The 15,224-nt window shown below is 44.4% G+C and overlaps 1 pseudogene; it reads right to left on the reverse strand.

Moving 5' to 3' along the window:
* Positions 1–2,281: 2,281 nt before the first annotated feature.
* LOC123153546 (salutaridine reductase-like) lies at positions 2,282–3,474 on the reverse strand (annotated as a pseudogene).
* Between the last annotated feature and the right edge of the window lie 11,750 nt (positions 3,475–15,224).

The following is a 15,224-nucleotide window of genomic DNA, read 5'->3' on the forward strand; positions in this document are numbered from 1 at the left end:
ATCCACTTGCTTTTCGAGCACAGAGTGATGGACTGGGTTGCTCTGAGTGAGGCTGCAGGAGATGTGGATATTAGGAGGCATTTTTCCTATATCCTAGGGCTGGAAGAGTTGCTGGAGACTCCTTCTGACAGGGTGGTCGAGGATTGGGATTTGGGTCAGAGTGTTCTACGCCACTCTATATATTGCTCAGGATAGGATGTCCATCTGGTTCATGTTTGGTGGAGAGCCGTACAGACTCACTCGTCAACAGATTGCAGATAGTCTAGGTCTGCAGCTTGGAGAGGTTTCTCTACATCATCTGGTCTATGGCTCAGCAGACCCTCCTCACAGAGCGTTGATTGGAGGACAGGCGCCAACACATGAGCAGATCTCCTTTCTCTTTTGACAGCCGTTCCCTGTGTCCTACCAGAGAGCACCTGATCTGCTTATTCCAGAGGCTTCGGTGGTGCTCAATGCCACCCGAAGGACTATCTTACCCAGGCTTGGGTACGCTGAGGGCTTCACTGGTCTTCAGCAGCAACTTGTCTATCACCTGATGAGCCACATACAATTTGATGTAGTAGACCTGCTTGTTGCTAAGATGGAGGACTTTACCGTAGATGGTGCAGGAGCTCGGCGTCGACTACCATATGCCCACCTGATCTCACATCTTCTCTTGAGGCTCGGAGGAGAGGACAGTCCCCACAGAGCCTATTATGATAGACCTAAGACCTCCAGGCTGAAGGAATACAGACCAGCAGCTTTGAAGGATTCTCGAAGGGGGCGTCAGGCTCTCAAGGAGTTGATGGAGAGGCTCACACCGGCACAGAGGGCTGCATCTGAGGTAGAGGATGCAGCGCTTGATGAGGTAGAGGCACGACTCTCTGATGAAGTCCACTGGGGTGACCTCTCAGAGTCTGATAGTGAGGAGCTTGAGTACTTACCACCACCACAGGGTGCTCATGACTCAAAGGCAGGGGGATCCACACAGGCTGCAGTCCCTTCTCCTCCACACACAGAGACGCCTGTCACAGTCACTGAGACGACGGTCCGGCAGCCCGCAGAGCTCACGTCTGTTCTGGCCACCTTGGCTCAGAACCAGCAGAGCCACAATGAGTTGCTTCTGAAGATGCAGCAGGACCAGGCACAGGAGCGGGCAGAGCAGGTACGATAGCGTGCTGCAGTTGAGCAGAGAGTGATACCGCTTCAGCAGCAGGTCTCTCAGGAGCGCGCTCAGTCTGAGGAGTGCATGATGGGCATGGTCAAGCGGATTGTGCAACGACAGGACGCTCAGATGGCAGCCATGCAGCAGAGTGTGCAGGCTATCTTTGGCATTCTGTCTCAGCTTCTCACTCAGCCTAACACAACTCTTTCAGGTCTACCAGGAGCTCCACAAGCAACACTCCAGGGCAATCCTCCTGTAGTACCAGCTGCCGTATCTTCTATGCCTTTCTCTGGAGTGTCACTTTCTACTCTATTTGGGTCAGCTGTTATATTCTGAAGCGTGTGTAGAGCAAATTCTTGCATGTGTTCAACGAAAAGTGACACGGGAAATGAATGAAAGCCTCTTGAAGCCATTTACAGATGAAGAGATTTGGGATGCAGTATAGGTGATCTAAAAGCTCCTGGAGCCGATGGTTTCCCTGGTATTTTTTATAAACGGTTCTGGTATTTAATTGGAGACCGCGTGGAGCAAGAAGTGAGGGCGGTTTTGAATGGGGATGATATGCCACAAGGGTGGAATGACACAATTATTGTCCTCATTCCAAAGGTAAGAAATCCTTCAAATTTAAAGATCTCAGACCTATCAGCTTATGTACTGTTTTATATAAAATTGTTTCTAAAGTACTAGCTAATAGGCTGAAAGGTCTGCTGCCACATATTATTTCCCCTTCCCAAAGTGCTTTTGTGCCAGGTCGTCTTATTACAAATAATGTTTTATTAGCCTATGAGCTTATCCATTACTTAAATTCCAAGAGGAGGGGGCATCATGGGGTGGCTACAATAAAGTTAGACATGAGTAAGGCATACGATAGGGTGGAATGGAGTTTCCTACAAAATATGATGCAGAAATTGGGTTTTAATGATCAATGGATATCTTTAATTATGAAATGTGTCTGTACTGTAACCTATCGTATTAAGGGGAAAAGTCGAGAGACTATCAAGCAACCATCTGGTCATGAGAAGATTTTACCGTGTGTTTTGTGTTTATTATGTCAGGATATGAAGATGCTGTTATTGTCTCACAATAAGGGAAATAATATCACTCAAACTATCTGACAATGATCCATTCAGCTGTTGATCACCAAAAGTTCACCATTTCTGTCTGATCAAAATAGCACCCAGTTGGTCCATCGTCAGGGAGAAGAGCTAGCATGACTGGCCCTCTTGCACCTTGTTCAGGAGTCAATAGCCCTAGATTCCAGCAGATGTCAGTCTTGACAAAGCCAGGTCTAACGCAATTGATGCGCATCTCTGGATACCTCGTTGCCATGACCCTGGTGTACAGATTGATGATCATTTTCGATACACTGTATGTTGGCAGCATGATGGGCCACCCGGCCTGTTCAAGCCGCCCGTTCTTCAGGTCCTCCAAGAATGTGTTCAACACTGCTTCTATTCGGTCCTCATCCTAGAGGTTGATGTCGCACAAATCATTTCGAAGCTTCTCGTTTGGCATTCTCTGGTAACAAAATCAATTACATGTGCTACGGTAAGTGTTGCTAGTATCTATATCTTCTTAGTTTTTGTGGAAATGCAGGAATTTTAGTGGTGAAAAAAATAGATATAGACGATGCACCTTCAGCTCCAATGCAAGGGAGGAGGCATTAACAATCCTTGCACCTGATGTAGATAGCTTCAAAAGTGGCAGAAGAGCCTCTGTTACCCATTTGCATCCATAGTAATTGGTATTGAGACAGTTTAATGCCTCGTCATAGGAATTCTGGAATACGTCTTTAAGAAGATTAGCAGCCCTGCCAGATGTCTGAAACACAAATATTAACCGGTGAGTGAAGCACATACCATTGGTTGTACCGACGACATGCTATTCGTAACCATACCCAAAAGAAGAAGAAGAAAAGTACATGCATTCTTGATACTAGTGAAAAAGCCAGCTTTCTGAACCCAAATTGAATAACTCAAATAGATAAGCAGCTGAAAGCTACAGAACAAGAAGAGCTTTCAATGTGTATTCCATTGGAAGGGTATCAAGCTAGATGTAGAAAACTTTGTTAAGCAATGTTAAATTTGCCAACAATCTAAGCATGAGAACATCATCCTGGTGGATTGCTACAGCCCTTACCTATCCCTCAGGGTGCCTGGCAAGACCTATCTATGGATTTTGTCGAGGGACTGCCTGTGTCTGAATCCAGCAATGCTATTTTGGTAGTGGTGGATAGACTTACCAAGTACAGTCATTTCATTCCTCTGAAACATCCATTCACAGCTCCTGGGGTAGCTAGATTGTTTCTGGATCAGGTGGTGAAACTCCATGGCCTACCAAAATCTGTAGTTTCAGACAGAGATAAAATCTTTACAAGCAATTTTTGGGCCAGTCTGTTTTCTCTGATGGGCACCAAACTGTTGAAGAGTACTTCCTACCATCCACAAACAGATGGCCAGACAGAGCGTGCCAATCAATGTATCTTAGATGTGATGTTCATGAATCTCCTAAACAATGGAAAGCATGGCTGCCCTTGACTGAATTGTGGTATAATTCTACTTTTCATACTTCATTAGGGTGTTCACCATTTAAGGCACTTTATGGGTATGCAGCAGAATTGGGTATGTGCATTTCACTGACAGAACAAGAGAACAATGTAGCAATGGACTTCCTGCAAGACAGGGAAGCTCAGTTGGCAGCACTTAAGCAACATTTGGCAACAACACATAATAGAATGAAAATTCAAGCAGACAAGAGCAGAACTGACAGGCAATTTCAAATTGGGGAACAAGTTCTTCTGGAACTTCAACCATATGCTCAACATTCAGTGGTGAATAGGCCATACCCCAAGTTAGCCTATAAGTTCTATGGACCATATACAGTGACTGACAAAATTGGTGTGGCCGCTTACAAATTGGCTTTGCCTAAAGAAAGTCATATACATCCAGTTTTTCATGTGTCACAACTCAAGCCATTCACCCCTAACTATACTCCTGTATTTTCTGAACTCCCTAAGCTCATTGATCTCAGTGTTCATGACTTGGCACCAGAATCAATTCTTGACAGGCGCCTAGTGAAGAAAGGTGGAAGAGCCATTCCACGGGTGCTTGATCAAGTGGTTGGGCATCCCGGCGGCCTCTGCAACATGGGAAGATCTCTATGTTCTCCGGAAAAGATTTCTTGATGCCATTGCTTGGGGTCAAGCAATATCTGAAGTGGGGGGGTGTGAAGCCTGTTGATGAAGCAACATCCACAGCGACGACTTCTTCTGAAGACAAGGCGGGAAAAAAGTAAACCGTGTTCGATAGGTATGTGTGTGTGAAAGCACAAGTGCTCCCTAGGTGGTTTTGGTAATTAATGTCAACATATCTCTTGTTGGACTAACACTTTTATCTAGTATGTTTCAAATGAGTTCAACAATGGAGTGGCATGGACTAAAGGATGTGGGAACTCCTTCAAGATGCTAAGGACAAAGGATTGGCTCAAGCTCAAAAGCTCAAGACTCTTCATTTTATATTTTAGTGATCCAAGATCACATTGAGTCTATAGGAAAATCCAATACTATCAAGGAGGGATGAGGTGTTGCTTAATGAGCCTCTTGCTTCATGTGCTTAGTGATATGCTCCAAAACCCTCAACTACTTTCCCACTTCCACTCATATGACCTAAACCTAAAGTCAAACTCGGCCCTACTGATTCTTTCTATCCGGCGCCACCGAGTTCAAATGTCATAGCCACTGCCACAAACCCTAGGCAAATCGGTTTCACCGATAGGGATCTCAGTCTCACCGAGATGGGATTCTAATCTCTTTGTGTATGTCCATTACCAAAATCGGTCTCACCGAGTTTGTGCAATCGGTACTACCGAGATTACAATGCAAACTTTCTAGTTAGCTTATTACCAAAATCGGTCTCACCGAGTTTGAGTAATCGGTCTCACCGAGTTTGCCTGACCAACTCTCTGGTTAGCTAATTACCAAAATCGGTCTCGACGAGTTTGTGTAATCGGTCTCACCGAGATTACGTTATGCCCTAACCCTAACCATATCGGTCCTACCGAGATGCATGTCAGTCCCACCGAAAATCCTAACGGTCACTAGGTTTACTAAATTGGTCCGACCGAGTTTGTTGATTCGGTCCCACCAAGATTGGTAAATTGTGTGTAACGGTTAGATTTTGTGTGGAGGCTATATATACCCCTCCACCTCCTCTTCATTCGTGGAGAGAGCCATCAGAACAAACCTACACTTCCAGCTTACCAGTTCTGAGAGAGAACCACATACTCATGTGTTGAGGCCAAGATATTCCACTCCAACCACATGAATCTTGATCTCTAGCCTTCCCAAGTTGCTTTCCACTCAAATCCTCTTTCCACCAAATCCAAATCCTGTGAGAGAGAGTTGAGTGTTGGGGAGACTATCATTTGAAGCACAAGAGCAAGGAGTTCATCATCAACACACCATTTGTTACTTCTTGGAGAGTGGTGTCTCCTAGATTGGCTAGGTGTCACTTGGGAGCCTCCGACAAGATTGTGGAGTTGAACCAAGGAGTTTGTAAGGGCAAGGAGATCGCCTACTTAGTGAAGATCTACCGCTAGTGAGGCAAGTCCTTCGTGGGCGACGGCCATGGTGGGATAGACAAGGTTGCTTCTTCGTGGACCCTTCGTGGGTGGAGCCCTCCGTGGACTCGCGCAACCGTTACCCTTCATGGGTTGAAGTCTCCACCAACGTGGATGTACGATAGCACCACCTATCGGAACCACGACAAAAACATCTGTGTCTCCAATTGCGTTTGAATCCTCCAAACCTTTCCCTTTACATTCTTGCAAGTTGCATGCTTTACTTTCCGCTGCTCATATACTCTTTGCATGCTTGCTTGTTATGTATTGTGAATTTTGAATTTGTGCCTAAACTCCACTTAAACCTAAAGAGATTAAAAACTGCAACTTTGGTACTTAGTGTTTAATCACCCCCCCCCTCTAGACACCTCTTCTCAAGATCCTACAAGTGGTATTAGAGCATTGGTCTCTATTGCCTTGGTTTAATCACCATTGGAGGAAGATGGATGAGTCTACTTTGGGGAGTCTTAGACATAGAGTGCCTATTCTTGATGGAGAGTATTTTCATGAGTGGAAAAATGAGATGCTTGTAATTTTCAATCAATATCATTTGAACAAGTACATTGCTAGCCCTTGTGCACCTCATGTTGATCCTATGCATCCTACCCTTGATGAAGCTATTGACATGACTAGAAATCTTAGAACTGTTAATCTTATCACTAGAGTCTTGCCTAGAAACTTGATTAGAATCTTGCCTACTTTTGAGTGTGCCTACACCATATGGAAATTTTTGAGGAACGCTTTCCAAATTATTCCTTGAAAAATCTAGATGAGATTCTCTATAAGTCTATCGCCTTGAGTAAGATGAATACTAGCGATCCTATGTTTGGTGATCGTCTGTTTGAACTCACCGACCTTATGCGTGCCAAAGGAGATGTTGGAATTATTGGTGATATTATTTCCGAAGCTATAAGAATTCATAAGCAAGATCATTGTCAAACTCACTCTAACGAATTACCCTCTCTAGGACTTGATCCACCACTTGACGATGTTGAACATGGATACTATGATGAGGATGATGGTAGTGACTTCGATCTTGATGATGCAATGAGACATTTTGGTCTTATGGCGAATATTCGGGGATATGTGTCAGGAGGAAAGGAATGGGTTCTTGACAGTGGATGTACCGATCACATGACCGGAGATAAAGACATGTTTCGTGAGCTTGCTGAAAATGATAGTCCTCGAAAGTATGTCATGCTCGTTGAGTCTCTTGGCTACAACTTACTTTCAGTATCTAGACTTGCTGATTTCGGTTTAAATGTCCTATTTACTGAAGTAGATTGCCAAGTGTTTCATCGAGACAATCATAAAATGGTATTTACCGGTATACGTAGAGGTGATCCTTACATTGTTGATTTCTCTAAAAAGGCACAACCTAAAACTTGCTTCATTGCTAAATCCTCAAAAGGTTGGTTATGGCATAGACGACTAGGTCACGTTGGCATGAGAAACCTTGACAAGCTTATTAAAGGAAATAATATCCTTGGAGTTAACGATGTCATATTTGATAAGGATAGACTGTGCAGTGCTTGTCAGGCAGGTAAACAGGTTGGAGGAAGGCATCCCGTGAAGAACATCATGACCACAAGGAGGCCACTCGAGCTTCTTCATATGGATCTCTTTGGTCCCAACGCTTACAAAAGTCTTGGTGGAAATTCTTTTGGTCTAGTTATAGTTGATGATTTTCAAGATTTACGTGGGTGTTCTTTCTCAATGATAAATCGCAGGTCCAAAAGATCTTCAAAAACTTCGCTAGGAAGGCCCAAAACCAATTTGAAGTGAAGATCAAGAAGGTTCGCAGCGACAACGGAACGGAGTTCAAGAATGCTAATGTGGACACCTTTCTTGACGAGGAAGGGATTTCACACGAGTTCTCGGATAAGTACACACCTCAACAAAATGGAGTTGTTGAGAGGAAGAACTGGACGCTCATCGAAATGGCGAGAACGATGCTTGCTGAGTACAAGACACCGAAGCACTTTTGGGCGGAAGCAGTTGAGACGGCTTGTCATGCAACAAATCGCTTGTATCTTCACAAGCTACTCGGCAAGACGACATACGAGCTCCTCACCAGTAACAAACCCCAAGTTGGATACTTTCGAGTATTTGGCTCAAAGTGCTACATTCTTGATAAGCATCGTCGTTCAAAATTTGCTCCTAAATCTCATGAAGGTTTCCTACTTGGTTATGGCTCAAACTCTCACACTTACCGTGTCTACAAAAATTTCACCCGAAAGGTTGAAGAGACGGTAGATGTGAAGTTTGATGAATCTAATGGCTCGCAAGTAGAGCAATTGCCAATTGATAGACAAAGACCCTTCGGAAGCAATCCAAGACTTGTCTATTGGCAAGGTCCGTCCAACGGAGGTGAAGGAGAGTACCTTGTCTGTCCAAGTGGAAGCTTCTACTTCACGACAAGGTGAACCAAGAGTTGATACGGAAGCATCCACAAGTGGAACACACCAAGATGAAGAAAACGAGGACGAACATCACGAACATCAACAACCTCCTTCTCCACCACGACAAGAGAACAACGACGCCAACAATGAAGAAGATCAAGAAGAAGAAGAACAAGATGAAGTAGATGTTCAACCGAAATCCAAGCAAAAGCTTTCACGAGTTCGAGCAAGAATTGCTAAAGACCATCCCGTCGAGCAAATCTACAATGATATTCAAACCGGGAGAATCACTCGCTCTAAAACTCGTTTAGCTAACTTTTGTGAAAATTATTCTTTCATCTCTAGCATTGAACCTATGAAGGTTGAAGAAGCATTGGAAGATCCGGATTGGATAAATGCTATGCATGAAGAGCTACACAACTTTGAGAGAAACCAAGTTTGGACATTGGTTGAGAAGCCCGACAACAACCATAACATCATCGGTACCAAATGGGTGTTTCGCAACAAGCAAGATGAAGATGGACAAGTAGTTCACAACAAAGCACGTCTCGTCGCCCAAGGCTACACACAAGTCGAAGGTATGGACTATGGTGAGACTTATGCTCCCATTGCTAGACTTGAGTCCATTCGCATCTTACTTGCCTATGCTAATCACCATAATATCACCTTGTATCAAATGGACATTAAAAGTGCTTTTCTAAATGGTGAAATAGAGGAGGAAGTTTATAGAAAACAACCTCCCGGCTTTGTCAATCCTAAGAAACCAAATCATGTTTACAAACTTCACAAAGCTCTTTATGGTCTTAAACAAGCTCCTAGAGCTTGGTATAAATGCTTGACCAAGTTCCTTATTGAAAAAGGCTTTGAAATTGGGAAAATTGATTCCACACTTTTTAATAAAAGGGTTAATGGATAATTATTTGTATGCCAAATTTATGTTGATGATATCATATTTGGATCAACTAACCCTCATTTTAGTGAAAAGTTTGGAAAGCTAATGTCGGAGAAGTTTGAGATGTCAATGATGAGTGAACTCATATTCTTTCTTGGGTTGCAAATCAAGCAAACTAAAGAAGGTACTTTTGTGTCTCAAACGAAGTAAACTAAGGACTTATTCAAGAAGTTCAATATGCAAGAATGCAAAGGTATGTCTACACCCATGCCTACTAGTGGACATCTTGATTTGACCAAAGATGGTAAACCCGTGGACCAAAAGGTTTATCGCTCTATGATTGGTTCATTGTTATACCTATGTGCTTCACGTCCCGATATTATGCTAAGTGTGTGCATGTGTGCAAGATATCAAGCTGCTCCTAAAGAATGTCATCTTAAGGCTGTAAAAAGGATAGTGAGATACTTAATTCACACACCAAATTTTGGCATTTGGTATCCTAAGAGGGCCTCTTTCAATCTTGTTGGCTACTCCGACTCGGACTATGCCGGAGACAAGGTTGATAGAAAGTCCACTTCGGGTACTTGTCAATTTCTTGGTAGATCTCTTGTGTCTTGGTCCTCCAAGAAACAAAACTCGGTATCCTTATCTACCGCCGAAGCGGAGTACATTGCCACTGGTTCATGTTGTGCTCAATTACTTTGGATGACCCAAACTCTTAAAGATTATGGGATATACGTGAGACATGTTCCATTGCTTTGTGACAATGAAAGTGCTATCAAAATTGGTCATAATCCCATACAACATTCTCGAACTAAGCATATTGAAGTTTGTCATCATTTCATTCGAGATCATGTTGCTAAGGGTGACATTAATCTTAAGCATGTTCGCACCGAAAAGCAATTAGCGGATATATTCACTAAACCCCTTGATGAGAAAGTGTTTTGCAGGTTAAGAGGAGAATTGAACATCATTGATGCCTCAAACTTGGAGTAGAAACTCCATTGGATACATGCAAGACATGAGCTTATGACTAATCCATGATATCTCTCTTATGATGAATATATTATTGGATATATTTGCATCTTGCATGTTATCTAATCCATGTAGGTACTTGGTTAAATCAAATTCCATGAGATTGTAAACCACTCACATCTTGAGCAATCTCTACATCACCAAGTCACTACACTATGGTGGTTGAAGTCAAGGAAGCACGGAATCTTTCAAACATATCCTTTGACAATCTCGATGATTGAGCTTCATGATTAAATTCTCTTTTACACAAGTGCTACTCCTTGCAAGGACTAACCCATGTAGGTAGATGGACTCAAATTCCAAGTGGTGCTCCCAACTCTTGATGAGCTACATCAACCTTGAGCAACCCACACAAGTTCAACTACATGGTCAACACCACCAACCAAGGTATGTCATTCCATCTTAGAGAAGCTTTACTCCGAGACATGAGCTAAAGCAACTCGACAAGATGTGAATACATAAAAATGCTTAAACGAAAAATGGTAACCCCATTTTGAGCTTAAACGATGAGTATGACCCATGATCAAGTGATCTCACTTGACTCATAAGTCATTATACTCTAACATAGGTGACTTTGTCACCGACCATCTCTAGATGAAGTTCTCTCGTGTTCTTGTCTATGTTTTTGCATTTGTCTCATGCATAATTGCTTTCCCTTTCAAAAAAAACTTCATCTAGATTTCTTTCTTTCTTTCGTTCTTTCTTTTCAGTTGCTCTGCATTTCCTGCATCCAATTCATTGCATATCCTTCAGTTAATTCCTTGCAAATCTTTGTGAGGTCTTACTAGTCTAGTGAGCTGAGGTGACCAGTGTTTTCTCTGTGATGAACTCGGTTTCACCGATTTTTTGCTTTCGGTCCAGCCGAATCCACTTGGTACAACCGAAGCATACCACTCGGTGCCACCGATTTCACAACAGGAAATACAGTTTGCCACTTATTCTATGTTTCTTCTGATCCAGCTCCACTCAATGAATCTTGTCCTCTACAAGCATCACAATTTTATCCAGTGCTTTGTGATGCGACTCAAGGACCGAACCCATCCACAACAACTTCCAGAAGACCCTTCTTGGAAATTGATGTCAAAGGGGGAGAGAGAGATCACATCAAAGCCTATCACTTCCAAAAGGGAGAGAATATTAAGGGGGAGAAAGAGATCTCCAGGGGGAGAGAATACTCAAGTAGAAATTATTTCTCAAGGATCCTAGATGCTTGATGTTCAAGAGGAGAGATGCCACATGTATTTTTGGGGGAAAGACATGTTCATATGTGCTTATTTGCTTTAAGCTCTGTTCATTCATATCTTTCAGCTCTAATTTTCTGCTCTGATTTTCTGTTCTCTATCTTCTCCCAGTATCCCATGCTAGATTCAGGGGGAGCAAGACACCTAAGGGAAGGAAATCATTTAAATTACTTGCATATCTTTATTCTTGGGGACATGTCTAATCCAATGTGGTACTTAGTACTCACTTTCTACATGCCATCCCAGTCTTGGTATTCTTGTGGTTTCTTTTGTTTGCTCTGGCTAGTAGATGTACCTGTGTTATCTAACCTTGTTTGTGCAGGTTCATTCCATCCTAAGCCAACTCAAGACTACAAGGTAAGTATATGCATCACAATCATGTGTATGAGGAATTCTTGCTGATGTACATACTGTTTGCAAGAAGGACTCATGAGCATGAAGGTATTTTCCTTAATAATCTTTTGCTCTGATGCATATGGCCAAGATACATGTAACACATTGCCTACTCTATCATGGTTATGCTCTCATATGCTTCTATATTCCATATTTACATGATTGCATACACGTACGGGGAGCCTATGCTTGTTACATGTCTTTCCGAAGCTTTACTTGCGACTCTTTATATCTTTATCTAAAGCTTTGATGTATGTTGCCATCAATTACCAAAAAGGGGGAGATTGAAAGCACAAGTGCTCCCTAGGTGGTTTTGGTAATTAATGTCAACATATCTCTTGTTGGACTAACACTTTTATCTAGTATGTTTCAGATGAGTTCAACAATGGAGTGGCATGGACTAAAGGATGTGGGAACTCCTTCAAGATGCTAAGGACAAAGGATTGGCTCAAGCTCAAAAGCTCAAGACTCTTCATTTTATATTTTAGTGATCCAAGATCACATTGAGTCTATAGGAAAAGCCAATACTATCAAGGAGGGATGAGGTGTTGCTTAATGAGCCTCTTGCTTCATGTGCTTAGTGATATGCTCCAAAACCCTCAACTACTTTCCCACTTCCACTCATATGACCTAAACCTAAAGTCAAACTCGGCCCTACCGATTCTTTCTATCCGGCACCATCGAGTTCAAATGGCATAGCCACTGCCACAAACCCTAGGCAAATCGGTTTCACCGATAGGGATCTCGGTCTCACCAAGATGGGATTGTAATCTCTATGTGTATGTCCATTACCAAAATCAGTCTCACCGAGTTTGTGCAATCGGTACTACCGAGATTACAATGCAAACTTTCTGGTTAGCTTATTACCAAAATCGGTCTCACCGAGTTTGAGTAATCGGTCTCACCGAGTTTGCCTGACCAACTCTCTGGTTAGCTAATTACCAAAATCGGTCTCACCGAGTTTGTGTAATCGGTCTCACCGAGATTACGTTATGCCCTAACCCTAACCATATCGGTCCTACCGAGATGCATGTCAGTCCCACCGAAAACCCTAACGGTCACTAGGTTTACTAAATCGGTCCGACCGAGTTTGTTGATTCGGTCCCACGGAGATTGGTAAATTGTGTGTAACGGTTAGATTTTGTATGGAGGCTATATATACCCCTCCACCTCCTCTTCATTCGTGGAGAGAGCCATCGGAACAAACCTACACTTCCAACTTACCAGTTCTGAGAGAGAACCACCTACTCATGTGTTGAGACCAAGATATTCCACTCCAACCACATGAATCTTGATCTCTAGCCTTCCCAAGTTGCTTTCCACTCAAATCCTCTTTCCATCAAATCCAAATCCTGTGAGAGAAGTTGAGTGTTGGGGAGACTATCATTTGAAGCACAAGAGCAAGGAGTTCATCATCAACACACCATTTGTTACTTCTTGGAGAGTGGTGTCTCCTAGATTGGCTAGGTGTCACTTGGGAGCCTCCGACAAGATTGTGGAGTTGAACCAAGGGGTTTGTAAGGGCAAGGAGATCGCCTACTTTGTGAAGATCTACCGCTAGTGAGGCAAGTCCTTCGTGGGCGACGGCCATGGTGGGATAGACAAGGTTGCTTCTTCGTGGACCCTTCGTGGGTGGAGCCTTCCGTGGACTCGCGCAATCGTTACCCTTCGTGGGTTGAAGTCTCCACCAACGTGGATGTACGATAGCACCACCTATCGGAACCACGACAAAAACATCTGTGTCTCCAATTGCGTTTGAATCCTCCAAACCCTTCCCTTTACATTCTTGCAAGTTGCATGCTTTACTTTCCGCTGCTCATATACTCTTTGCATGCTTGCTTGTTATGTATTGTGAATGTTGAATTTGTGCCTAAACTCCACTTAAACCTAAAGAGATTAAAAACTGCAACTTTGGTACTTAGTGTCTAATCACCCTCCCCCTCTAGACACCTCTTCTCAAGATCCTACAGTGTGTTAGTCGATGACATGTGGGCCCAAGGCCGATGCTGTAACGATTAAAAGAGAGAGCTCAGGAGGGGAGAGACTCATGTGTACAAACCAGTTAAACTGAATTGAGCGTTGCTCAGGGGTTTAGGGTTCCTCATCTGTCCCCGTCGTATCCTGTCTGTGATCTCTATGATTGTCTCACGTCGCCGGCGATCCTCAGCGGCCAAGGGTCCATTACACTGAGGAGCCCGTGGGAGCTGATATCCGGGGAGGGTGCGGCACGGCGACGGGCACGTCGAGCGGAGCCTCGCCGGGAGGCAAAGAACGGTGGAAGGAGGAGGTGGGGTGGGGAGCGCAGTGGCAAAAGAGGTAAAATTGGCTCCTATCTCCTCCTCTTGTTTTCTGTTTTCTGGCAGGCCCGCTTGAGTTCGGTCAAACCTGAGGGGGGTAGTTGGCGAGGGAGGCCCACCTAGCAGGAGGAGGAGGAGGAGGTGGACTGGAGAACTCTGGAGATCTTTTCCCCAGTGACAGACGCATGCCTCTTTCCGTCGGTTGGTTGGTTGGGCGTAAAAGCAATGGAAGAAATAACTTAACTGACTAATGAAGATGTAAAAAGGATTGTCACGTTTGAATAATTGTGCTTTTGGTTCAAGCTTCTAGTGGATTCTAATTGTGCTTTTCAGTGGAACCGTGCATGACATTGACATCTAGCTAGGGGAGTGGACTGGGGAGGGAGGGGCGGCGCGTCAACGTTGGTGTGATTAGGCAGGGCGAGCGTGAAGAATTAGACGATAGGGCAGGCACTAGGCAGGGCTGCCAATCGAGAACAACTTGCCGCGACACGTTTGGCGGATCACGGTCAGGTAGTTAATTCGGCAAGGCGGCCAGCCAGGGGGATCAGGATCACGCTGCTGATCCACAAGAATTGTCAATTCAGGCATGAGAGGGCCATCGTCCCTTGAGGTCGACGTCGTCTTGCAATCCTTCTTAAATCTCAGGTATAGTCCCGTTGGGGGAGTCACACTGATGGAGCGGCTCGGGGAGAGGGAGGCAAGTTATTTTTGCAGTTTGGCCCTTTTTTGGTAACAATTTTACATATGGACTTCTCGTGGAAACAATTCCACAAATGGACCCCGAGCACGACGCCAAAGGGTCTTGGTGCCGGAGTAAGATAGCACGGCGCCGCAGGCCATGGCGCCGTCCCCTGCCACGTCGAATCCTCCGTGGCGGGGAGGAAATTCATATGGAAAGGACGGCGCCAAAAGTCATGGCGTCGTGGCACCTTAGCACGACGCCACAGCCCTTGGCGCTGTACCGTTGAACCTGGGCGCTAACCGGCTCGGCGTCGTGCCTTGGGATTTAAGCCCAAGCACGGCCGGCCGGCCCCAAGCCACTTCTTCCTCCTTCCTCTGTTCTAACCGAACCCCCCCCCCCCCCTCCAGATCCAGCCTGCCGCGACCCCCCACGCATGGCGCGGCCCTAGAACGGACGGGCAATATGAGGGATCGGAGCCATCAATGGGGCCAGATCGGATGGGCGAGAAAGAAATGGGT

The sequence above is a fragment of the Triticum aestivum genome, chromosome 7A (assembly GCF_018294505.1).
Source record: "Triticum aestivum cultivar Chinese Spring chromosome 7A, IWGSC CS RefSeq v2.1, whole genome shotgun sequence".
Classification (NCBI taxonomy): domain Eukaryota; kingdom Viridiplantae; phylum Streptophyta; class Magnoliopsida; order Poales; family Poaceae; genus Triticum; species Triticum aestivum.